Source organism: Vanacampus margaritifer, chromosome 4 (genome assembly GCF_051991255.1).
Source record: "Vanacampus margaritifer isolate UIUO_Vmar chromosome 4, RoL_Vmar_1.0, whole genome shotgun sequence".
Taxonomy (NCBI): Eukaryota; Metazoa; Chordata; class Actinopteri; order Syngnathiformes; family Syngnathidae; genus Vanacampus; species Vanacampus margaritifer.
Window position 1 is genome coordinate 15,957,232 of NC_135435.1, and position 27,919 is coordinate 15,985,150.

Here is a 27,919-nt window from a genome sequence, read left to right on the forward strand (position 1 = left end):
TCTGTCTCGCTTATCTCTTTAATGAAAGAGAACTTGAATGAATTTCTCTGAATGTTCCCAACAAATATTCTTTTATCAGTGTTACAAACTCAAAATAAAGGGCTTTAGGTTTGGGCTTCCATGGCAATTTTTCTAAATATCAATTATCAATAATTATACATTTCAGAACATTTCTGGTAATTTCTGAAATGGTTACTACACAAAGATGTGGACATTCTTTGACTAAGGATGCACTGATACCAAGTTTCAGACCGAGTACTCACCAATACAGAGTACAGTTACTTGATAATACTATTACGTCTTGAATTGTGATTTTTTTTTTTTCAAATATTGTTTTAAAGAAACACAAACTTTTCTTAAATATGCCAAATGTTTTACTAAAATGTAACACTTTTTCAAAATCGAACTACATGTTTTCCTCACAGTCTTGAATGTGGGCCTTTAGCATGACATTTCACTGCTGTTGAGTCTCAGTTTGAACACTAGGGGGCACTATGTAGAAGGAGTACCCCCCCCCCAGTAGCAAAATGATGAAGAAGAATGTAAAGTCTGGGAGGATGCAGCAACAAAATATAGTGATTTGTACCACAGAAAATACCACGAATGATAAAATAAACTGTGACAGGACAACTGAATTGATACTTTATCACACCATTGCTTACTTTCCTTTACTTGACATGTCGTAGAGCATCATCTGCACATCTTTATGACTGGACGACGACTGGCTCAGCCTCCGTCGCCACCAGTGAAGAGTTCCTCATTCATTTTGCAGAGCACAACTTTCCATTGGTAGTATCTGTGGGGTAGTATTAGAGCAAGTCAATGTACAATGAAAAGCATAGGCACCAATATTGTTCTTTGTGATTTCATTAATGTTCACATGTAATAAGTTAAAACTAAATTCAAATTTGTTTTTTACGCTGTACTGTGTCTTAACTTTCAATAGCTGACATGATCCTGACCTTCCTAGAACCTTAAACTGATTAAAATGGTATCAACAATGCCGCCACTAAACAAAAAATGTACTGGTTGAAATAAACTCAACCGAATGAATGGCCCAGATAGAAATATGGAATTTGCCTAAGTTCCTGATTCAGTTTTATCAGTAGACCTTTTTGTGTGGTGTCAAGGGACTCTGTAAGAAAGCTCATCTTACAACAGAAAAACAAACTTGAAAGTCATTAACACCGGGAACAAAGCCAAGCCATGGAAATGATAACATAGGAACAGAGAAATCAGAATCAATAGTGAAATGCAGCTGAAGGGCCCTTCTTTCCTATGTGAGTGCATAATGACTCGTCATACATCTGCCCTTATGTCATCTTTCAACAAATAGGAAAACCACAATTACCCGAAAAGGGCTGACAGTATGTGAACCTTGTGTACATACATGCTCGGTGTATTCTCAATGTTTGACAGACTGATGGGCAAAGACAAAAAGAAGCAGTGTTGTTCATTGTACACCAGCGTTTGAAAAGATGGTGAGTGTGTTTATTGAAGCTGCTCCGTTACCATTGCCGGGTACATTTTTTCTTCAGTAGCTTATTCTCACAGTGGCTTCCACTCAAAGAAGGGAATACAGAAATTTCCATTTATATGAGCATGTTTGCAACTGAATGTTGACAAAAACGGTAGATTTTTTGTTGGTGATTCAAATAACGGTTCCATTTCTCTAGCCTGTGAGTGTAGAGAGTTGCTCAAGCCATGTTTTGAAGTTTGTGGGGGGGGGGGGGGGAAAGGAGACACGATTTTTAGCAAGCACAATGATGATGTTTTATAGATATTGCAATGGTAAGTTAAAAATGGCTTTACAGATTACACTTAATCACTGAAAATGGCAGTCAAATGTCAATACAAACCTGTCACACGTGAATGGAGATAATTCTGATGACATTGTAGACTCTTACAGGAAACTTTTGCAAGACATGAGGGGTAAAAAAATTCCATTTATAGTTTTTCAATGTCGCTGTCATGTAAATGTACCATTATTAACATAGCAGAGCATTGGAATATATGCTTTGCGTTTTTCTCAAGATTTCTCTACAACCCTCGAGCACACTAACGGCAGTTATAATTTAAAATAATCCTTCAGGCCTATTTTTGGTTTGGGTCTGGATGTAATTTACATTCAAGGCCACAGATATGTCCTGGGAGCTGCTCGTTTCTTTTTTAAAGGACAAATCTGTATAAAGGGTACAGGGATGGCAATTGGTCCTAAGATATTTTCCAAAAGTCGACAAAAGACTGAAAAGCAACATGAATGAAGCGAGTTTGAGATAGCAAAGAGACCATTTTATGTTTTGGTGACATAACAGTTTTAGTTTTTTTTCTAAAATCATCAACATTTATATGAGTTTGTGAAATGTAGGTTGTCTTGTAGTCAACCGATCAGAGTAAGAGGGATTGCATCAGCACGTTTAGAAGCAAGGAAATTATATAGGGTCTAGTAGCTACACCAGGTACAGCTTTCACAAAGTTGTACAATAATGAGGAAGGTGTAGGTTGCATTAAAATTCTCGCTGTAGGCTTGACTCAGAAATGACTTAATTGCCCTGGGAACCCATCAAATCACAGCCAAATTAATTGCACCATTAGCTCAGTGATTGTGTGTCTGTGTTCATATATATGCATAACCACCACGTGCATAGAGAATACATCAGATGATTGACAAATGTGATCCTTCACAGCTCTCAGAAGCTAAATCACCTTGCCAACCATCGCTCTCAGTCTATACGCACCCCGAGACCTTTTCGGAGGCTCATTCCCACATTGAGATATAAACTGTGCTCGCTGTAAACTGAGGTTAGTGACTTCTGTAGGATAGCCTGCATGGGAAACGTGCTTTTGAGTCCATGAGACAGCAATGCCTCCTGCTGGTGAAATGTGATCAACTGAGTTTTGTAGCCACTTGATAAATGATAAGTCAGTGATTGATTACAAACCATTGTAATGCGGGATATTAGATCAGGTTGCTGTAGAGACTTATTCAATTTTACTTAATTAGCTAAAATTTCTGTGATTTATTTCGCTTATTTGATATGAAAATTATCTCTTATTTTGTTTCATTTAGCCCATGACATACAGTATATTAACAGGCAGAACAATAAGATGTTCTTCTGCCAGATGGCAAAAGGGACTGTGTATCTACCAGTTTTCATTCATACAACAGAAAATTGACTAGGACCCAAATGCAGCACACCAGATCACAGAAATAGTTGAAATTGACTTTTCACAACAACTGTGACAAGTCCGACAAAAAACAGGTGAGGAGCAACTAGGCATGGGCTGATATTAGATTCTGACGTTATGATAATTGTGAGCAAAAATATTGTGATCACGGTCACAATGTCTTATTTTTAACAAAATATAGAGTGTTTGTGTATCATGTTACATTTTAATTCTTCTTACCAAGTCTCAGTGTCCAATTACTGGTGAGCGATTTTTAAAACAGACCCGTAGGCTACTCATGCTGTCTTTGGGGCTCACTATTACCTGATGGCACAATTTTTTTGTGTGCGTGTCTCTTTTGTTTAACCTCCCTTCTCTGATCACTTAGAAGGAGGGGGGGGGGGGGGGGCTATTGCGGAAAAAACTTTGAAGAGGCTGCTCGTTTACTCAACTCTGCAAGCAGCCAATCATATTGTGCCATGCTTAGAAGTTCCCTCGAAAAAGAAAAGAGCACATTGCCAGTTACAGCCAGTATTATCGGTTATTGAAACCCTGACTTTTAAAACCACGGTAAACCATCAAACCGATGATTTGTACACAATTTCTGCACAAATGTGTGTGTACACATTGTGTATATATATATATATATATAGGAAGTCAAAGGTGAAGCAAATCTGTGTGTGGGTGAGGGCAACTCGAAAATTGTGCTGAAGCCGATCTGTTTTGGACTAACATGTTAAATTCCTATCTTCACATCTGTCTGTCTGGCCAACTGACCCAGTTCTTCCTCGTGGTTTATCCACTCAGGCTGGCACTGAGGTGTACAGACTCAATCATGTGGTCAAAAATGACCATAACGTTCAGCAAAACAAGTAACAAATCAATTTGGGGGTAGAAGTGTGTCAGGAAAAATACAGCCTCTTCTACAAATGACTGTCATTTAGCACGATCCTACGGAAGCATTTTGCATTCGCTTGAAAAAAAAAGTTTTTTTTTCCGAATATTTTTATTTTATTTTCTGTTTTTCTGAATATTCGTTTCTGTTTTACTGAACATTTTTATTTCTGTCCCAAAAAAATATTCAGAAAAACAGAAAAAAAAATATTCCAAAAAACTGAAAAAAAAATATTCCAAAAAACAGAGCTGGTGTTCTGTTTTTCTGAGTAATTAAAAAAAAAATGTACCTCTGAACTTCAAGTGACTTGTTGCAGACTCACTAATAGCGGAAACGGACACTTTCCCGCATACCACCATAAGCAATAAGATGGTCATGTTTACTTACTGGCTCTCAATAAAGGAATGAATGTGTATACTGTATTGTGGTTTGTTCTCTAATCTCTGAGAAAAACAGAAAAAAAAGTCAGAAAAACAGAGGATAATGTAATTAATTTTTTTAAACTGAAAAAAAATACAACAAAAAAACAGGGGGACAAATATTCAATATAACAGAAAAAAAATACAAAAAAAAACAAAGCTCCCCCAAAAGATTTGTGAGACAAACAGGACTTTTTTTTTTCAAGTGAATGTAATACGCTTCCGTACAATCCTCATTAATTTCCTTTTTTTTATTTTTTATTTTTAGGATTTTGTAGCGCTGATGTGCAAGAGCAACTTCCATCACCAGGGGGTGCTAAAAGACTGCAGGATCCACAGCAGAGGAGTTTCTATTCATTTTCACTCCAGAGCGCCAGCACTGCACTCTGTTTACAGTGTAAAAATAGAAGGCTAGAGCCCTGGTAGCTCTGTCATCCAAGTTCACAGTTTGGTGTGGGATGGAGAAGCAAACCAGCTTCAGATGACCGCACCTTCCGGGAAGGAGAGTAGGTCTAGGGTTGGAAGAGGTCAGTTCTGTATGGTGGGATTTGTGTGCAAGGAATAAATAGAAATAAAGAATACATGTGACGCAGGGAAACGTCACAACTGTTTTCCAGATGTCCCTGTTTTAAGCTTTCAGCAGTAGGTCACAGCGCTTGGCTACATCTCCTGTGGCTCTTTCTAGGGAATGTGCTAATTATTTTTAGCTTGATTTCAAATTTGTTGGCTGTAAAATGACAGATTTGCTTTGATTGCATTCTAAGTTATATTTACATTACTCAGAAAAAGCAAAGAATGATCAACTTTTTGGGTGAAATTTCATCATGAACCAAAAATACACAAACTTAATTTGATCTTCTCTAAGCTTTTGAATACACGTGTTCAACTGTTTAATGTTTCAGTGCTTTTTACACAACTTGCTGTTCTATAATCACAAACAGAACAACAAAATTTACAATAGGTGATTCATGATTGGACCAATACTTTTCCTGGTTCAATTCATGTTGTTCACATTTTGCCATCATGAGACCAAAACTGCAAAACAATTGATCAACAGTACCTCGCCATCAAACGAGATATTCTCAGAGGAAAGTGGACACTAAGCTTTATCAGCGGGTTGCAAAAGAAATACAGAGACGGGAGGAGAACGGACCACAATATAGAACGTGAACGAGGTGGCTGATGATTTGCCAAACAGCTTGCCAATAATGGAACATATCCTATTTAAGACTTTACTAGAGTAAATTCAGAGTTTTATTTCTAAATACATCGAAGATAATTGTTGAAAACATGAAAAGACTGAGAACTACTCAGTTGTGGAGATATACACACAGCCGGTATTAAACTGCTGCAGTTTTCCTGATTTTTTTAGGGGCGTGGCTAAAATGGTGAACCGTGACGCACTTTGGTGTTTGGCATGAGCGCCACCTCCCCAAGTATTTAAGAACTTGAGGGCCTTAGATCGCATCAGTGGTTATCCGTAAAATTGCGAGTTACAGTACTTTCGTTGCGGTGTGGAAAGTCCCACGATGACCCGGTGGGATCCATTTCTTCAAGTGGAAATATTTCCATGGCATAAACATGTACGGTGTGTAGGCATAAGAAAGTTGATAGACGTAGCATCAGGGGTGTGGTTTCTCGCGTCCATCAGAGTGGGGAAAATGGCTTAGTTTTCAACAATTTTGACGCCTCATTTTATATTCTTGGCAATTTGTATGTCACTCTGAAAACTCTCTTGTATGCTTGTCCAATCTATTTTTCTTAAAGTTCAATTCCGTCTCTGGAGGTCATAAATGGTAGCTCAAAGTTTGATGTCTACAAGGAGTAGGCAATGTAGTGATGCCAGGAGATTAAAATTTGTAAGCGTAGTTAATTGCATGACTTCATTAGTTAACTCACAATTAATAAAACATTTTATGTGCTCTAAATGTACAATAAAATGTACAATGAAATATTTTTTTCAAAGTTTTCATACTCTTGTTAACAAAAAAGTGAAAACAAATGTTAAACTAAAATAAACCTTTTAGTCATTAATGCAGTAATTTCATAATACATCATGAAATTGAGTTAAATTTAAAATATCAAATTGGATATCAAAAAATTTATGTGATATTGATTTGTGTTGAGGTCATTTTAATGCCACTAGATGGCATAATTGTATTTGTAAAACGTTGCTGACAGCTCATTGCATTTTTCTTTTCATACTAAGAGCTATCTAATCATTAATTGTAACTAATCGCATGACTTCAAATTTTAACTCACGATTAATCACAAATGTTATATCTGTTCTAAATGTACAATGAAAAAAATTATAGGTTTTCATACTCTTGTTAACAAAAGTGGAACAAATTTGAAACTAATAGAAATTGTTCAAATGAATTTTTGACGTCTATAGCCGTCAATGGCAGTGAACGAGTTATTTAAAAAAAAAAATGTGGAACTTTAAATTAACGCACTAATTTTGACACCCCTAAAGCAATGATTACTGTTCTAAAACCAGGAGAACGGCATGTGAACCCTTTCTGAGTAAGGGACGAGTGTTGGTGAGTCCCTATTAGAAGGGGGCTGAAGGGCCTCCACATCTCAGAGGGGCTGCATTCACTTATTTTATCAACTTGCTGGCAAATGTGTGTTCATTACGAAAGCTTTTCTCCTCCGTTTGTTTTCTCACGTTAATCACAGATATCTTACAAAAACAGAGTAACAAATCAAACTTCTGTTTGTCCCTCAAGACGATGGCAACTAAATCCACAGCAGTGGGTATAATCTAAACAATTTTTTACATTGGCAAGATTTGTACATTCATGCTTAGGGAAAAATGCTCAAGCAAGACAGCAATCACCTTAGCAAAATAGTGATGCGTTCTCTTCCCTATACTGAGCCGCCAGTATCAGGCCTGTGACATCAGCTGTACCCAATTAGCGGAATAATGTTTCAATTGGTTATATAACATTGTATAATCCCATCAAGCTAAGAGGTTCAGTGTCGGGATGGAAGGTCTCCTCACCGCAGATGGTGTGGGTCTTCCCAAGTTTACATTTCACTGACACTGGCCGCGCCCCAATCAGTTTCATCCTATAGACTCGTCTCTTGGTAACTGTGTATAGGCGCTGTTTAATGGAGGAAAGCTGGAGGAGATTTGGAAAAGATGCACTTTTGGAAGAACACATTCATAATACTGCCATCTTATTTTACAACGTATGTGGCTCAGGCACAGTCTACTTGAGATAAGCAGTAATAGAAAAGAGATGGATACAAATTATGTGTGAAAATGAGTCTGTTACGCTGTCAGCTCCCAGGCAAAGGAGGGGTTGGGGATTTCAGTCTTTTATTATGTTATTATTAAATATTACCAGATTTTCCTCTGGATCTTGAACCTGACATTTTAAAGGGAATGCGGTGCTTCGCATAACAGCATTTAAAAATTACATAGCTATTCGAACATTGATGTCATTTGTGACGAGCTACCGAGCCAGGCAGTTAAAAACCACACTGGCACCAAAATTTGAATGATTAAAAAACAACAATTAAAAAATAGTGGCGATTGTGTGGTTAGCACAATTCCAAGTTCACATCAATGTCAACATGGACCTTTCTGTGTAGAATCTGCCTATAGTATATGTGCTCTTTAATTAACTAGATAGCAGAACTTCATTTTATTCAGTCAGACAGGTTTTTACCTTTCATTGACATGAAGCAAGTCACAGCACAGTTAGACAACATTTGTGACATAATCGATTAGCAAATTAATCGACTACTATTTTAATAATTGAGTAATCATTTTGGAGGCATTTTTTAATTCAAAATTGTCCAAATCCTCTAATTTCAGCATATCAACAGTAATTGTTCACTGATTTCTGTAGTCCTTCATGGAAAAAGACTGATTATCTTCTGCGTTTAATCAAAATAGGACATTTGCAAACATCTGTTTTTACTTTGGAAAACAATGACCGAAGCAGTAACAAAGTACATCTAATACGATGTACAAAATAAACACCAATAAGTGGTTAATAAACCATAATCAGGGAAAATAGTGCTTTTGTAATACACTTTAATACAAAATTAAAATGAATCAGATTAGTTGATTAATCGATTGAATAATTGATAGATCAGTCAATTCTAAAAATGTTCGCTAGTGACAGCACTAATCAAGACTCAAGACTATCGAGACTGACACAAGACCAAGTCCGTAGAATAGAAAATGGCTTCTAGTGATTTGGGCATTTATATAGTGCAATGGCGCTCAGACACGAATGGTACGAATCTCTCGTTTCATACAGGGTATTTTGGTTAACAGGGGATTAGCTGCTATAAAACTGTCTGTCAAACTGTAGCCTTAAATTGTACTGCTTAGTTTGTTTTGAACTAATTAAGTTAATCAAAGACGTACTGACATCCTGCCCAAATAAACCTTACTCACATGGCAGTACAGAACATTCTGATCGAGCTGCCTTCTTCTTCAACTACTCTAAACAGTTAACTGGACTTCTTAAACAGAACACGAGATGGTGGTTGGTTGTTATACTTGCGTTTCATTGTTGTGATGTTGGTGTCTTTCCCAGGGTTCCGCCGTGTCGGCATTCTATTGATCTGGCAGGCTCAAAGAGAGCACAGTGGTCGACACTCAAAGCTCAACATTTGCTCTCGGTTAACATTGTTTTACACAAATTTATGCAAAGTCCTCACATTAGTTCAATTTTCTGCATCACTGAGAGAGTTTCAACACAGAGGCAGCCAAACATTGTGGAGTCCCTTAGATGTCTGGCCATGAATAAATATTGTGTAATCTTCCAAAGTTGCCATCTACGCACAAGTCATGCTGATTAGGTTGGTGTGGAAAGGTTTTGCCGGGAAAGAGTTTGGACACCGTTGGGACGGATGGGAAACACTGACATCATTAAATCAAAGGTAATTACATCCAAAATTGTGTATGTCAAACTCAATCACCATGTTGAACTTGTGAACCTTTTATTTTGGATAACCCAAACACGTGAATAGAATAAACTTTGGGAAAACCGCCACAAAATATCATGTGCTTTATTCATACGCCACTGCAAAAAAAATATATAAATTATAATTCAATGGCAAATGTCTATAAAGAAAAGCTGTATGAAAAAACAGAGGCAGCTGATATCTTTTGATACCTTCTTAAAGCATCAGGTTGGATATCCAGTCCCTGTCCCAAGCCCAAATAAATGTGAGAGTTTCATCAGGAAGGGAAGTCAGCATAAAAAGTGAGAAATATAAATCATGCAAGTTGAAAACATGACTCCTTGCGGCGACCCCTGATGTGAGAAGCGGAAAGAAGAGGCCGTAAAGTTTGAATGGGAACATCTCACAAATCCATCCAGCATAATGCAATACCTCCTAGTAATATATTATTTATTTTTATTTGTAGATCTTCTGCTTTGTATGTTTTGCAATAAGTTTACATGCACATAGAAATGTACTTCTTTTAGACATTCTATTTTACGCTCTCTCCAATATTAAACTTAAAACTTTCCCTTTTGTTAAAGTTCATAGTGAGGTATTACTCTGGCTTCAGGTTATCTCGTCCCTCCCCTGACTGAAGAGACGTAGTAGACGGGTAGAGGGATTGCCCTCTACCCGTCTACTACGTACTGTATCTTCATCTCTAATCAAGCGGTCGAGGCAGAGGGTTGCCCCACAGAACCTCGGTCCTGTCCGAGCTTTCTTCCTTCAAAAGGGAGTTTTTCATTATTTTTGTCATCACGTGCTTGCTCATGTGGGGTTCAGTCCACTTTCTCAAAATCTTACAGGAGAGGAGTGTTATTCTTGATCTGCTCCATGTGTAAAGTGCCGTGAGATAACTTCTGTTGTGAACTGGCGCTCTATAAATAACATCGACTTGAGTTATCCTTGGATTTCAAAACAGGTTCATCTTAAAAATTGAATTTGAGAAAATCCCAACAGTTCAACTTCACATAGCCTGTGCTCAAGTTGGAAGCCATTTTAATATTCCCAGCCAAAAAGGTGACCGAGGCTCATTTGTCCAGGCATGATTGGCAGATCACACAAATGGCTTTCCAATGGTAGTAATGGACTTATCCTTTCATATGACCCGATGACAGCCAAGGAAGTTTGCCTTTCCAATGGTCATCCATATTCATCCTTTAATAAACAAGTCAGTTCAGTTGGAGGGAGAATGATTTTATACCTCTGAAAAAAGTCACGCCTATGAAGTCCAGTGTCCAAATGTTTTTACTAGCCTCCCAAGTGGTGGAGACAGACAGCAGTCTTCTTTGTGTTATGCATTCATGACTGGAAACTTCTTCTAACTAAATATAGCCATGCAAAGAGCTGCCCCTTGCCTTGGTCTCACTGAATCTTTAGAAAGATTAATTATAATTATTATTATTTATTATTATTAATATAATTACCTATACTATATCATTATGATAATGTTTGTGATGAAAAAGTAGGCTATTTTTCTACAATTATTTTTTTTCTTTGTATTCTTTCCACCATAAACATTTTTTATATCATCAAACTAAATTAAATATTAGATAAAGTTAATGGAAGTTAAAATAAAACGCAATTTTCATTTAAGAGAAAAAACAACTACTACTCAAAGCTACCTGGTCTAGCGTGGAAAAAGTAATTGCCGCCTAAACTAAATGGTTGGACCACTCTCAGCTGCAGCAACAAATGGAATCAAGCATTTTCTTAATCTGTCAATGAGTCAAATCCGGATTTTGGCTATGCCACTCCAAAACCTTAATTTTTTTATTTATATATTTTAAAACCATTCAGAAGTCGGCTTGCTGTTCTTTTTTGGATAGTCAAACTACTGCAGAAGCCAAACACGCTTCAGTTTTAGGTCATGAACCCATTCATACCCGGAGAAAACCAACGCCTAGCACATGCAAACTCCACCCAGGAATTCCGAAGCCCGGCCTCGATCTCACATCCTCAGGACTGGGATACGCACGTGTTAAACGATTATCCACCGTGCCACCAGGTCATGAACCATTACAGAGGTGTCAAATCCAGGTCCAGAAAGTAAAAACCCTGCCACAGTTTGGCTTTAGCCCCAGGTGCTAGCTAGCGAGCTCCCTAGCTAGCGCCCCGGGTGCTCGTTTAACTGCTAGGGAGCTAGCTAGCTCTCACATGGGGCTAAAGCCAAACTGTGGCAAGATTTTTACAGTTGCTAGCTAGCGAGTTCCCTTGCTAGCTCCCTGGGTGCTCGTTTACCTGCTAGGGAGCTAGCTAGCTAGCACAAGGGGCTAACGCCAAACTGTGGCAGGGTTTTTGCTTTCTGGACCTGGATTTGCCACCTCTGTGAACCAATGGCCAAACATTCTACCTCAGGATTGTCTGATAGAGAGGGGTCCATCAATCACAGAAAGTTATCCAGGTCCTGAAAAAGCAAAGCAGCCACAGGCCATCACACTACTACCTCTTTTTGTGTTATTTAAACATGAGACCGTATTGCTGGCAGGTAATAACAAATGCAAACTGTGCTTCCCTTTCTCTTAAATTCTGAGACAATCCTACAAAGTGTTTAAAAAATGTGGGCTAGACAAACACAATTACGATAACAAGCTCCAAATAGTTTTCTCTCACCGGGGTGCCGAGGTGTGAAGTGCAATTAAGTCATTTTTGTGTAAGCTTTATAGCGCAATTTATTGTACAAAGGTGGCCTCAATGCTACATCCACTTTTATGAGATGACAGAGTCTCCGCTTTGGGTGAATGTTATTTTTACAAGAGTTTTAAAGGTATAGCAATAAAGACAAAGCAAGCTAACAAAAGAGGAGACTTTACATTTGAGGGTCTTAAACTTGTTCAACACAGTTTCATGGATAGCTAATTTTGTAACTTGTGGGGCAGGTCCAGCTGTGTTTGCTAGGACAAGGCAGCGATGTGTGCTTAGCACCGTCCCAGTTCACCTTCCAAACCCGAAGTGCTGAATTTCCACCAGCGTTGTTGCTCTAAAAGCGCCAAGGGACGAGATGCTGCGGACTTTGAGGTTTGTGGCCCACCGTGATGCTGGGGAGCCTTGAAGTCACCTTGTTACATAAAAACACCAAATCCCTCCCCAGTGGGAACAAACCTCAACACGTCTTAGTTTGGGAATTTCCACTGCAGTGAGGCACATTGGTATAATGGTCCCTTTTTGCACAATAACTGGCGTAATTAAGACGGATCATCTTATCTTAAAGGCCAGTTGGAGTGCAAAGCCGTGCGCGAGTATGTGCAATATTTTCCTGAAAGGGATGCACTATATATCATGGTTTTATGGACTTCCAATCTGTCTCTGGCATGATTTTCCTTGAACGTCAGATATGACACAAGATTATTCACCATCTTGTGGTCTGGCCTTATGGACAGTGATGGAACAGACAGCGAGTTGCACGCAAATTGGGGGTCGGTTTATTCCACACAGTCAGAATTGTGTTAACTACGGAGAAAGAAACAAATCTCGGTAAAAGTTTCTCACGTCTCACTGTTCTCAGGATTTCAACAGGGGCAGCACACTCAACTGTCAAAATTTGATGTATTGATTTCACACCTGATGATTTCAAAGAGTCTGTATGTTTCTTCCCACCGCAGCAATCTGCTTCTGGACCTTGCTCACTGTGCTGATAAAAATGTCTCAAGCAAACACACACAAACTTGATGTGACTGCGCACCTCCCTACCACGACGTACTGATGCCAACATGTGAGAGCTGCCAAAGTCTGTTGGCCGCCATTAACAAAAACAAAAAGCAAATATAAGGTTTATTAATGGCGTTGATTCATGCATCGTACGTCACCATAGATGTACACTACTGTATGTGGCTCTTTAATGAGTCTGGAAAAATGTACAGGAAGTTAACATTTTTTCCAACATAGGAGCTGTGAAGCTTCTTTTTTTTCTTCAAATTGGATGGTGAACTAAACTTGCGTGGCTGTGATAAAGCCACACATAGTCAAAGGATGTGGTCGAAACAGGTTGCATGCTGACTTTGAATATATCAACAGAAACGCAATCAGATGGAGCAGTTGCTCCGTGACCTTTTTCATTTAGCCACGGTTGCCAGGCTTCAGTCTTAATACCTGACAATTCTGGATTACAACAAATGCAAAATTTTGAAAGGTTCCATCTTTCAGGTGTCCTGCTTCACATTTTAACCTGCTCTGATCCAGGAAATGTTCCCACTATCCTGGAAAATAAATTACATTATTCACTGAAATCCTGATTTAGGTTGAGATTTCCATTTGGAAATAATTTTCCTTCTTGGGTTAATCCATTTTTGATTTAATACCGAGTAGAGATCTCTTCGAGACGACCACACAGACATCTGCAACAGTTTTCTAGTTAAAATAAATCCGAAAAAAAACACACTCTATCTTAACTTTGTTCTATTTGGTGCTTTCACAGGGAATTTGTGTCTCAAGCTGAACATGTTTGAAGACGCGTGACTTAATGTACTGCAGCGTGAAAAAATACTTTGGTGGAAACAAAGCTATACATTATATTTATGGAGCACAGTCACACTTTATTGTTTACTGGCTAAATTCCTGTGTTACATAATCACCCCATAAACTCATCAATCCCAAAGCGTGGCAGGACGCCACTGTGATTGAAGACACCAAGATCCATGAAGCAGTGGGGGCCTCTACGGCTGAATAAAAGATGTATTTCTCCTCTCGGAACAAGCTACGGCTCAATTGTAAGAAAACGCATGAGGACACCGACTGATCTTGAGATGGGGAAAAATTAAAAGGGAAAAACAACACTAAGGATCTAAGTGTGATGTTGATCCAACAGGAAAACAACTGTCGTCTCCACGTTTCTGGAAGTTGAAAGCAGGAATGAATACTCTCAGCAAGTAACTTTTTTCAGGTTCTTTTTTCCAGAAACGATGACAACAACACTGATATTAACTCTTTCACTGCCACTGACGTTTAAAGACGTCAAGTAAAAACCTACGGATCACTGCCAATGACGTCAAAAGACGTCATCCAATGATTTTTTTTTTTTTTTTTTTGAAACGGGTAGAGGAAACCCTTCCGCATGTCTGGTGAAAGTTTCCAGTCTGTCTGTTGTGCCTAATGACTATTTTTGGCCCCTAGAGGGCAGCGATGACTCTCTTTTGACAAGATCGGGTGGGCGTCAGTAGAGGCGGAGCTAGAGCGTCGAGCAGGAGATGAGAATGGAAGACAAAGGAAAAATGGCGGCCGGTCGCGAGGAGCTCACGCCCGAGACGTTTTTTTTCAAAGACCAAAAGCATCGCTGAAAGAGCACATTGTTGACGACGATGATCATCATCGATGATGAAGATGAGGGTGGTGACTCCGTGGTTGAGAAGCATTGACGCGGCAGTAGAAGACGTTAGATGGAGCTAGATGGAGGAGGGAACGGGCAATGGCGAGCGTTTGCAAGCAGCTCTACACTTACAAGACGAAAGGCATCGACCTACGCTAAAATAGTACATTGATGACGACAATGATCATCCTCGATGATGATGAAGGTGAATCCGAGCTTGACGGCGAAATTGGAACCGCTGACGCGGCGGCTATGACGGTGTCGTAACGCGGAACGCAACCGAGCACGCACGTGCGGACGTTCGATCGGACGACGGAGAGTGCCCCGAGTCCAATGCATATTCATCGGAGGAAGTGTGTACAGTCTGCTACTTGCTTTTTATTCCCCGGAAAAAAAGGCCGTCAAGAAAGTGTAACGTTTGCACGCAAAACGGACCAATGTGAAAGTGAAAGTAAACTGTGTGCGAGTCCTGGCGTCTTGCACGCAGGAGAGCGTTACAAAAGGAAAAACTGTATTTGAAACATCCACATAATTGTAAGTAGTACCACAGTTGCACACATTTGTAAATAGTTTGCGAAATTGTTTTGTCAAATTGTTACACTGTTGAATGGAAATAAATGTATTTTGCAATCAAAAAACACTTTTTCATTGTTGGTGAAAGCGTTTTACAGAAGTAAAGCACTATTTAGGTGTTTGTGGCATCATTCATGGACAAAAAGAAGTGTACAATTCACTAGAGTGCATGAAATAACATCGTTTCACAAAAAGCTCTTTTTCTCCGTTTTTTGTTTCAAAAGAGAGAATTTCGGTGAAAGTAACCATTTTCTATTGTTGATTACTGAAGAACGAAATAAGGTAGAAACAAACTTTTTCTGATGAAAGCTGAGAGTCCAATCTTTCATTTGGTAGTATAGGTGTTTCCATAGTCCAAACACAACATTTTCTGTGGACCTTGAAAGATCACTCAAAATGCTTAAATCGGCTGGCAGTGGGGACAACCCGTTTCTGAAAACGTCTGGCAGTGAAAGAGTTAACAATTTCATTTCAAGGGTACTGAATGATCTGTTTAAATAAGCCAATTTTATAGCCAATTTTAGCAGAGGTGGCCAGCATCCTCCTGAGGAGATGTTTAAAGGTGCCCTGTGCAGTTCAAAAAGGTCATTCTGAAGTTTTTTCTACATCATGCATGCTCCACCAATGTCCAGATGAGTACAAAGAGCCCTGACTTTTTTACTCCGTTAGCGCCTATTACATTGTATCTTCCCTTCATTGTGGAGTGTTCGAGGCAAACAGGCCATAGTTTCTTGGGGGAGGGAAGAAGTGAAAAAAAAAAAAAACAAGATGCCGACTGAGCACAACCCAAACTTCAGCTCAGACAAAAAAAAAAACTGAAAAAAATTACGTTTATTCGAGCGCAGGTCGTCGCACCGCACCATGCACAAGCTTGACACAGAGTTACACACTTACTCTTTAGGCCAGAGGGTGGCAGTCATGAGTAAAAAAGTGACAAACTCCAAAACGCAACACTAAATACTTTTTGAACCTTCAATAAATATTTTCATAATTCTGCAGAGGAGACATTGATTTTCAGCTAAAAAAATAAAATCTTTGTCATGGCCTGAGAGGGTCTGTATCATTTTTACTGGCACTAAAATACTTGTGTACTTTCTTTTTTTTTTTTTTGTCTTTTTCTGGGAGATCTCAGTATTGATCATTTGAAATGTCATCATCATTGTTCTCCCTTTTTTTTTTTTGTATGTGTGTTTGTGCGTGTGTGCGTGCGTGCGTGTGTGTGTGTGCGTGCGTGCGTGCGTGAGAAAAAAATAAAATAAATAAATAAGAATTCCCATACCGTTCACCTAAACCGAACACTTCAAAATCCAGCCAGAGTCGTGGGGCCGCCAGGAGACCCGAAGGGGGACCAAAGAAAAGAAAGAAAAGCGAAGCCCAGCACCGACCAGACACCACCCACCGGGCCACTAACCTTCACCAACCCCAGAGGCATCCAAACTCCAACAAATCAGGGAAACCTCAAGGGCCCAAAGGAGAAACTGAGGAAAGGTAGAAAGGACAGACGAAGCAGAGTGAGATCCACAGACACCAGCCTCCACCGAATCAATGACCTGAGGGAGAAACAAATTGTGTCTGAGTCTTGATAGATGCTGGTGTGGTGGATCTAGCATGCATGAAAATTTCCACCAAAGAGGGGAGCCGTCGACCCCCGCCAGGACAGAGCAAGCGCAACACCTCAGGGCCCCCCAGGCCGCAGCCGCGCCAAAGGACGACCCCCGGGCCCCGCAGGGGCCACCGGCCGGAGAGCAAACCCCGGAGCAGGAGCGCCCCCCACCCCAACGCGGCCCGCGCCCCCAACCCAACGCAGCACACGGACAGGCGACCGCAGCACTGCTCCATACCGCGGCCGCCCCAACCGATGCCCCCCCCCCCCCCCCAGTTGTGTGGTGCATTAAAATTTGGAGGGGAGCTGCAGGGCGGAGACGGTGTCTCCACCCCACCCCACTCCCCCCCAAAGTGTGTTATGTGCCCTAAAATGTATTGTGCAAAACTAGTGCAGTGAGTTAAGAGGAGCGACCAGCTGGGCCCCCCCCCCAACCGGGCGGGGGGGGGGGGCGTACCCGCCCACCAAATCCCCCACCAACCCCACCGGGACCCCGGCGGGGCTTGCCCCCCGGATACCGGGGCCCGTCCGAAGTGCGCCGAGACCCGGGCCACGGATGGAACCCCCGGCCTAGGGGAGGGGGAGGAGGGCAGACAGGGGAGGGGGAGGGGACGGGGGAAGGAGACGACAGGAAGGGCAGGAGGCAGCGGCAGGGCCGCAGAGAGAGGGGGAGAGGAGGAGGAAGGGCGACGAGGGAGAAGGGACAGGGAGGCGGAGGACGGGCGGGGAGAGGTGAAGAGGGAGAGGAAGCAAGGGGGAGGAAGGGGGAGGGGAGAGGGAACCACGGGGCACCCCGGCGGCCCACAGGCCCCGACCCGCGTCACCGGACCCAGAGCGACGGACCGCGCCGCCCCGGACACCAGGGAGAGCCCCGCAACACAGCACCCACCACGAGACCCAGGGAACGACCAAGACGCAGCCGCCACCCAGCAGCCAACAGAGGGGCAGACCCGCCCACGCCCAGCCAGGGGGGACAGCACCTGTAGAGTTATACTAGTGTACTTTCTTCTTTACGAAGTGCTTGTGAATGCATCGTGGAATGGAAGGGGGGGGGGGGGGGCGTTTGTGTGTTGACAATTAAGAAGTAAAACCTTTGCTGTGACATGAAAAACCTTACAGTTCTGTATAAACAAAAAATATATCAAATAGATTAATTACCTCATCTCTATACATCTCTTCACACAGCCACTGCAAACAAAAATGTATTTCAATTCAACTCCAAACTACCGTGAGACGACGCTATGCACTGGTCCTTCTGGGAAATGTGGTCTTCATTCAAGGCAAAACACTACCACTTTTGTCCATATGGTGCCGCCATAATCAACAAAAACTGAATACTTTTAAGCCTTGTTTTAAGACAAAAGGAAAACTATTTTTTGTGCAAATATGACTCTTAATTCTAAACAGTAGCTGTTCCTGGCATGTACGACGTGCATGTGTGTGTGTGTTGAGTCATGTACAGTTTATTTTCAATGTTCCCCAACTATTCTCAGGAAATAGTGACTAAGCCGCGAATAGGGAACATCCACCAGTAACTGACACACCCCTAAAAACATTTATAGATTGTTACAAAATGCTACTAAAGCTTGAATGAAGTTCCTCAACTCACCTAGACATACATAGTTTCTTGGCAAGATTTAAAAGTAAAGTAAATTGATATTAAGCATTACTGGAGGGCAGGGTTTACCGTATTTAAGCCATATACTAGGGTGACCATATTCCCATTTCCCAAAAAAAGAGGACACTTGCCCCGGATTTGAAATTGTGGTACCAGTCGCAGTTACACAGTGTACTTCACCTCCTATTTACGCAATGGCAACCGGATATTTTCAGGAATTTATAAAAACCCCGGATGCCCCAACAGGACGTAAGAAGATGGTCTGTACTCCCAAAAGAGGACACATTTGGTCACCATACCATATACTATAAATGAATTGCCTTAAATTACTACGTTTTATAGCCTTGACAATCTCTTAAAGACAATTTATATCGTAAATAAACATTTTAACCTTTTTTGTTGCCTTTATAAATACCTTAAAACAAAAATAAACCATACAGAAATACAGATTCTTAGTCAATAAAACAGAATCTTAAACAATAGCATTGCTAAATATTTACCAAGGCGCGTTAGCACACTCCAGTGGACGAAAACGGTAACGTTTTACTATGCAGTAAATTACACAATGAACATGAACTATAGCAACATTAGTTAAACAATGAAACATTGCTCCAATACGAACCTTGTTCCCTTGTCAGCCAGGTGCTAAAGAATCGTTCACTGAATTAGTTGTAAACTTCAGTTTTCTCAGATTTCCTGTGGCACGCACACGTCTTCTCTGCACTTGGATGGCGGCGCTACTAATGGCAGTACGTCGGTTACTTATGTCAGTTCCTACCGGTTTATGAGACCTTTTCCTGTATCCTTCAAACTAAAAATATCAACTATATTACAATAGCACAATAAAACAACGGCAATCTGCAATACAAAAATGCAAAAACAAAAATAATAGCAGGGTCATTTACATATTTTATTTTAGAAAACCTGAGGGGGGGAAATCTTTTTTATCTTTTTTTTTTTTTGCACTGCAATTTGGCACCCCCTCCACTAGATGGCGCCCTAGGCGACCGCCTAGTTTGCCCAGGTGGAGGGACTGAAAAGAAAACATGATTAGTGCAGCGAATTTGGTAAGTATGGGTTCTGCTTGTAAAAAGGTCACTTCTATCGTTTATTCCCCAAAAAAGTGTGACGCAAGTACCTCTCTTTTTTTGTAGTCCCAAACTGCAGATTTCTTTTGCAATCTTTGATTAACAGAATTCAAAGGTCATCACATTTACTGAAACAGATGCTCTGGACCTGAACTCTTTCCAGTTGGTGCGTGTCAGCCATACATCATTAGATTTTTTGGATTTTCAAATATGTGTTTTTTGTTCTCATCCCACTGTACCCGTTTTCTTCTGTCCATCCAACTCGCCGGCTGCTGCAGCCTGGATTTATTGTCTGTTGTGAAACTCACAGGTAGGGGCTGTCAGATCAGTGAATTTGTGTGTCCTGCCTGTCATTGAGAAAAACAATGACATGCCAATTGGCATTACATTCGGGGAGCATAATGCTCCAAGGGTTGGATTTTTGGAGTGGAGTGTTCCCGCTGTACTTCATCGTGTTTACGCTGTCCAAAAACATGACATGTACAGTATGTGAGAACGTTAAATTGTCCATAGGTGTGAATGGCTGTCTGTCTCTAAGTGTCAGTCTTGTGATTGACAGGTGATCAGTCCAGGGTGTGTCCTGCCTTTCAAAGACCACTGAGAATAGACATCAGTGTCCCACTATAAGAAAATGAATGTCAAACAAAGCCCCTGGTGGAAGATTCAAAGTCAAACAGTGAAGAATACGATCTGGATCCACCCCCTCCACTGCGACAGCATTTTAATGAAGCCGCCTGGTTTTCATTGAGACACATGTCATTGGTTTCGCAAAAACCACCTGGCTGACGCAGCTTCCATCAGTCCTCATGAAGTTAATGTGCGTCAGCAGGCCTATCAGGATTCACACTCATGTCAGCAGTCTGATCTGCTCTTACTGCTCACGTTCGTTCCAAAAAGACAATGCCACAAAAAGTGACTGTTGGTTAACTCAGACGTCAAATCCAACCACCACTCCCAAAATATAATTTACGGTCAGTTTTCTTGGAGGGACTAATACAAAAATGTTGTTCTGTCTTTTCCCCACAGACTGTTTGTCTGAACCTGGTTTTAAATATAACTACACTTGTAAATACAGTCATCCACCCACTATCATAATTAGTGACTGTGAATTGTAGAATGGGAAAAAAAAAAAAGAACCTCCACTGGTTTGGTTTGTGTGTTATACCATGATAACTGGCTCCCTTAACAAGAAACAGTGCATGTCAAATAAAGTCCAGATACAGCTAGAGAAACATTCTTTCAGGATGAATGCTACTGATACAAAATGCAAAGACTATGATATACATTCATCACTGATAATGTATCTAAGCGTGACTTATGGATGCACATACGGGCCTTAGAAAGCAAAATGTTCATTTTTCAAATAGCCAACAAAGGCCAACATATTTCAACTCTTGAGAGAAACTTTTAAAGAGGCTCCCAACAATCCTAGAAAACCCGTCTCGAGCTTGACGCTTTTCAGTCTTTTCTGTCTGGGAACCAAACATTTCCCAGAGCCCTTATGGAACCATCGGGCAAAGCGGCAAGGGATTTTCAAAGACTATAAAGTCAGGCTGCTTTCAAGGGAGCGAGGCCCAGGCTGACATTTGTCTTGGCATGAGTTGTGAGTGCCAACGTGAATGCAGATAGTTCACTGACATCAGTAACATGGGAAAAGTGACCTCAGGGTATTATCTGAGATGCTAATTCCATTTGGCTCAGTTAGGTCCTGTATTAATGACATAGAACTGGCAGGGAAGCTAATTTTTAATGCTCCAGCTGGGAATATTTGGTTAAAGGATACTCTTTAACAAGTACATCGTAAATGACTGGTTTCCAGTCGAAAACGCTGCGCTGACGTCTGCACACTTCCAAATACGCATTTACATACAACACAGAATAAAAAAAATAAAAAATACGTAAAGACTACAAGCCACACTGCCATGTTTACATCATCTTACTTTCTATAACCTAAAATAAATTGACTTAACCACACTTCACACGGGTCTGGGTCAAAGCATAAAATAATACTGTGCTTCATAGTAATAATAGTGCCTTCAATACCACATTTGATCCTGCTTCACTTAGCAATCTTTACCATCAGACTAAAAGTTGATGTGTAAGCGTAAGAATAAAGTCACAAGTAGAAAGGAGAGCATTTGTGATCTGTTGTGAGCTAAAATACAAATTTGCAACACAACCAACCACGCATCCGTTGGAACGATACATTATTGCATTCAGCACCTCTCTGCTCTCTTGATTCATCAGTGCAACTACTGGGCCAACTCTGATTCATTACAGAAGGTGAGGCTTAGTCAATCAGCATGCTAGTATAAGTGAATGTTATCCTTTAGCATAAAATATTGATGGATCTGACGGATGTTAAGAATAACTCAAATCTGAGGAAACCCATAAATGCTGTCAAAACAAGAATTTAGTAGAAGAGATCGTTGCCATGTAAATCAAGATATAAATTTTGCAGATTTCATTGCAGCTATAAAATTGGTCATCACTCTCTTGCAAAATGACAAAAATTGAGTCCTCTCATTGTCAGTTGTTTATTATGTTGGTTTTGTTTGTTTGTTTATTAAGGTAACATGTAAACAACTAAAACTAAAAAAAAAAGCTTCTAAAATGTTTTGGGAACACAGAGATGGACAAAGTGCCAATTTTAACAGTTACACAGGAACACCCCCCATATGCACTCTGCTGTCATTTTAAATCTGGTAATTGACTTTGTTCCATGCATTGTTCCCACTTGACCTGAACTGAACCAAACCACATCACCGTTGATTTACAAGTGGATGGAGACCCTTCTTGAAGTGGTTGCGGTCCACTTTTGCTGAGAGTGCTGACGTTAGTTTGATCAAACACACCGCACGACCTCCATCAAGTCATTTTAACCAAACTCAAGCCTGTCACGTGTTAATAGACCGCAAGAACATTTTTGAGGCTAGTCAGTATCCCGAAAGCCACAACTTCAACTTCAACTTGATGTGACTTCATCTTTTTTGGTACCTTTCCAGCTAAGAAAACAGGCACAGCCACTATTGTTCTAAATACATGACATGAGACATACAACGTCAAAGTCACCGTGGCAAATTTTTGTGATATAAAAAAATAATAATTTCAGATCATAATCTAATATTTCAGTTTAAATTCAATTGAATTGCACAGGTTAACGGTGGAAAACATTTTGAGGGTTTATTTTAATCTCATAATTTCATATTGGAAAAATCTGGCATTTGAGCAGGGGTGTGCAGACTTTTTAAATCAACCACCGTATGTGTAATGTGAACAGTCTTTTGTTATCATTAGTTTGGGCCTGTTCTCAATATGAAGCAACTGAGACAAGTAAATACTATTAAAGATGAGAGAAGTTTTTGCCCTTTGAATTGTCTAATGTTCTTTTATAAATTAAATTCGCTGTCTCCACTCCAACATAGCCATCACAACAAGGTCATTTCATTACAAGGAACGTGTAGCACTTTGAAAGACTGCCTGTTACATAACCTTGCTTCATCCCGAAGAGGTCTTCTTCAAGTGTGATGAATGCGTCCCATCTGTGCTCTGTTCTCTATTGAGTGTCTGATAATTAATGTCAACAGCATTAAGTCGGCGGTTGGAAGTTACAGGTACAGTATTATTTTTCTCAGAAAAAGAGGAAGGTCAAACAGATGTGAGCCTGGTTTTCCACCTCGCTTATGAGAAAAGCCTGATTGATACGGTGGTTGCTGGAGACGAGGTTTACAACCTTCTCCAAGATCTGACACACGTTGCACTCCGCATGCTTTGACATACCTTGGGCGGCAACAGGCTTATGTAACATGGACAAAAATAGCTAATTCAAATGTTTAAAGAGCAATATACAATATGTTATTGTAAAAATGCAAGCTGTGTCCTTCGAGTAATGTTTGACTAATCAACTAGCACTAATCCAAACAGACTGTGACATAGTAACCTTTCTTGATGGACAGTTAGAGTGTTACTGTGACGCTTCTGCTACGCAAATTTGCCCGTTTGTAGATTTTTAGAGGGGGGGGACTAATCCTTTGTTATTTGATTAAAATGTTAAACTATGTTTAACTAAGAAGAGGAACTTTATTTAGCCAAGTCATAGCCTCATCTAATTGCGAAAAAAGGGGTTTTGCCACCATTTTATGATGTCTAAAAGAAATTTAAAAAAATTTGGGGTTGAGCTTTTGATTCAATTGTCCTTGTCAGAGTTGTTCTAATGCAACATATACTTCTTCTTTTTTTACTTAAAATCGAGCTAAGTCAAACCAAACATTTTCTTTATATTATATGCGCCCCCACTGGTCTAGAAACGGTATTCTGATTAATATTGAGTTCATGCTCAAAGAGCTTTAAAATGCTTCACATTTACCCAGTGGTAGATAATGCGCTACTTGCTGTCAACTGAAAATGACATAACAGTTGCTCATGGCTCCGGCAACGACCATGAGCCGTGATTGGTCGTTACCTGAGCCCTGAACAATTTTGATGTCATTTTCAATCGACAACTAGTGGCAAAATGGCCACCCCCTGAGATGGATGGATTTTGCTGCTAAATTCATATTCCATGCATGCAATAATAATCAGAATACCGTGTTTAGACTAGTGGGGGCACATACAACATATTATTGCAAAGAAAATTGTGTGGTTGAATTCCCGTGTAAGAATAAAAATGCTACTTTTACTCTGTCACATTGAGCTACATTCCGCTTGCTACATTTATGCTTATCTGTCAAAGAGCCAAGCAGTCACATGATTGTACCCAAAGTCTCTGTGACCTCACGTGACTCGTTTATCTGAAGCAGGGCATGGCAGAAACAACGGAGGAAAAAACGCAGTCAGAAAATGCACAATACTCTTGGCTATTATATTCAGTCTATCTTAGATTACACATTCCAAAAAATACGTACTGTAATCTGTGTCTGCCTAAAATGTCCATATTTTAGGATACAAGAATGTCATTTCATACCTGAGAAAACATTGAGGATTTATATATATATTTCTTGCCAATAAATAGCCTATTATATTGTTGCACGTACTACTTTTTTATACTTTACTTGAGTTAATTAAGACAAGCGCACACACACACACACACACACACACACACACACACAATTGCCAGCCCCCATAAAAGCCATCCTGTGCGGCCTCTCATAATGCGCATGCCAGAAACACCACTGTTGGGAACTTTTGAGCTAAGAGTCAAGACATTGTTTTAGGATTTGTGTTAGATAACTGAAAAAAGATCACCATAAATGTATTTCTATTGTGTTATGATTAATCGAGCATGAGAACCCCAAAGAAGGACTGGGTCAGTTTCCTTCATTTCACTAATTCCACAACAACTTGTTTTTAACCAAAGTGTCTTATTCCTTTTCTGTGGTTCACTGGCTGGGTACTAGAGCAAGTCCACTGAGGATTGAACAATTCAAACTAACAATAACACTGGCCCTCAAGCATGTTTCTGTTGGCTTTACTTTCCACTTGTTTTATTGCTTAATCGAGACCAAAGTGGCGGCAAACTCTCCATTCATTGGCTTGGTAGACTCTCAAAAGGGAAATAATCGGCAAAGGAGGTTCAAAAGAAGCATCCAGCCATGATGAGCCAGCGGCTCCTCTGAGTGATGCTACAAAACAAAACTGGCTTGTGTGCGTCTTTTTTGTTGAGTTGACAGACACATGCTTCCTCTATAATTAGACGACTTTGATCTCAGTGGATTTATGTAACTTTGAGACCAGCCAATATGTACATTATATAATCAGAAATAGTGGATCATTTCAGTAGAATTTCCCAAAAACTCATCATTTAGAATAATTTGTTAGTACAGTAGAAACAACTATGTCTTCAGTTAGTATGTGGTCCTATTAACTCATTCACTGCCATTGACGGCTATAGACGTCAAAAATTTATTTTGAACTATTTCTATTAGTATAACTTTTTTTTCCCACTTTTGTTAACAAGAGTATGAAAACCTAGATTTTTTTAAATTGTACATTTAGAACAGATATAAAATTTTTGATTAATCGTGAGTTAACTAGTGAAGTCATTCAATTAATTACGATTAGAAATTTTAATCGCCTGACACCCCAAATTTTTAATAATCTTGTTTTTATCGCGTCAGGCGATTAAATTTTTAATTGTAATTAATTGCATGACTTCAATTGTTAACTCACGATTAATTATAAATTTTATATCTGTTCTAAATGTAAAATAAAATGAAAAATTCTAGTTTTTCATACTCTTGTTGCCAAAAGTGGGAAAAAAAATTATTACTAGAAATAGTTGAAATATTTTTTTTACGTAGCCGTCAATGGCAGTGAATGAGTTAATATACATGCATAAATATGTAGTAATATTCAGTCTACCTGAGATCAAATACTCCCAAACAAAATTGAACCAGGCCTGAGGGTTAAATGTCTGAAAAAGCAGAAAAAAAACAAGTGCATGTGCAAGATGCAGCAAACATGGCCTTTGCTAGATATCTCAGCCCTAGGAAAAACCCAACCTTTTCGTAATCATCGTTTAAATATTTGTTCATCCGTAAGTGGTGGATAAAAGGGGATTACGGCCCGAGCCACAAAATGCTGACTGTTGAGTGATACGAATGGAGCGCGCTCTTATGTTTGAGTAATGTGCTGTGAATCCTCAATGTTCCCTTCCCAGAATGGGACTCCGTCAGAGTGGGCGGAGAAGAAAAAACTGTGCGGCTGTCGGCACCAATAACTGAGCTCTTGTCGTTTTAGACCACAATATGGAGCGCGGAGATGAACCCACCGCATTGTGACAGCGCTCCAGTGCGCGCTGGTTGACTGCACCGCAGATTCCTGATCATTTTCCCGCAAAGGCCTTTGTTCTCGCACTTGGGGTCGCTTGCCTCTGAGCCAGAAGTGCCGGGGGATTGGAGCCAGGGATTCACTGTGCTGTCTCTCATGCCAAGGACAAACAAAAAAAAGCCAAATCAGTTGAAATAGTAATGAGGAACGCATGAGAGGATTGGAGGCATCGTTGTAGCAGCATGTTGGTGTTGTGGTTGGAAAAATATAAAAATAAAAAAACATCTTAAGCATTTTTGTGTGGCGTGAACACATCCTTCATGATTTGATTGAATCAGTTTTATGATTGGTGAGACCACCCTCTGATTTAAACAAAATAAACAGTGTGAGAATACTACTATGGTTTATTCCGCTATTAATTATTCACAATGTTAAGTGTACTGTAACATACAAAACAATAATCTCTAATGAAACTTGAGTTGTTAAAGTGAGTATGGCCATATCTTTTTAAGAAAATTAATGGTGGGGTAATTAACATTTTTCACATCCATGCATTTGATGCCAGCCTCTAACTATGATTGAGAATTATATATAACACATCTATTTGGAGTCTTAAATGAAATATAAAGCAAACAGTCATGTCTAAAATATATTTAATGCTGTATTTCTTTGACCCGAGTAAACAACAAAATGCTAACCAGAAAGCTAACGAACTTGAGCTAGCTACCTTCCTAATGTTAAGCTAATGTTTTGACAGATACATACAATTAATAATAAAAATAAATAAAGGATTTATCAAAAACGTGTTTTAAATTCACACATTTTGTAACATATTTAAACTGGATATAAATGTAAACATACCTGCATTTAATTGTTTCCTGTGAATTAATCCATTTTATCAGTTTGGTCCTGAGAGGATTAGCATCTGTGGAGTCCTTTGAAAGTCGTAGTTTATTGTATATTAGATGTGTTTTGACAATATCCAAATGTTTGTCCATGTGTGAGAATCACCAAAAGTATATCAAGTCGTTTGACAAATGACGTTCCAAGTTAAAATGGCGGTCTCATGCTGCGTTTGAAGTCCGATTTATCCTACTCGAAATGTCCCAGTCATGCCCTCAAAGCGTTTGAGACAAATGTAAACAATAAAGATGGCAGATTCCGGTAATTGTTTGTTGTTCTGGTTAACGCAGCCATTCCGAATCACGTTGTGTCACGTGAACTTATGTTTTGTATTTACATTTGCTTCGGAAGCTCTGAATTGACACAATCGGGGTGGGATCATTCAGATTTCCCACTTTCCTCGAATGCAGCATTTTTCCTCGGTGAAGCTGATTTGTGAGGGTTATTTTGACTTAAAAATTTGATCAAATGTTGTTTTACTACTATAACAACATACCTTGTTTGTATGCTAGTCACGGGCAAAAACAATACAATACACCGTGGAAATGAAGCGTTGCATTGTGGAAATAGCAGAAACGCCAGGATGTCCAGAATTGTCAATAAACATT

At 39.9% G+C, this 27,919-nt stretch overlaps 1 long non-coding RNA gene across 1 annotated transcript; it reads right to left on the reverse strand.

Annotated features, from left to right (window-relative positions):
- Positions 1–679: 679 nt before the first annotated feature.
- On the reverse strand, positions 680–27,413 carry LOC144049971 (uncharacterized). The gene is made up of 3 exons (XR_013293745.1): positions 27,270–27,413; positions 26,410–26,559; positions 680–796 (listed from the first exon to the last, which is right to left on the reverse strand). It is a non-coding gene; the product is annotated as an uncharacterized LOC144049971 (long non-coding RNA).
- Positions 27,414–27,919: the final 506 nt, after the last annotated feature.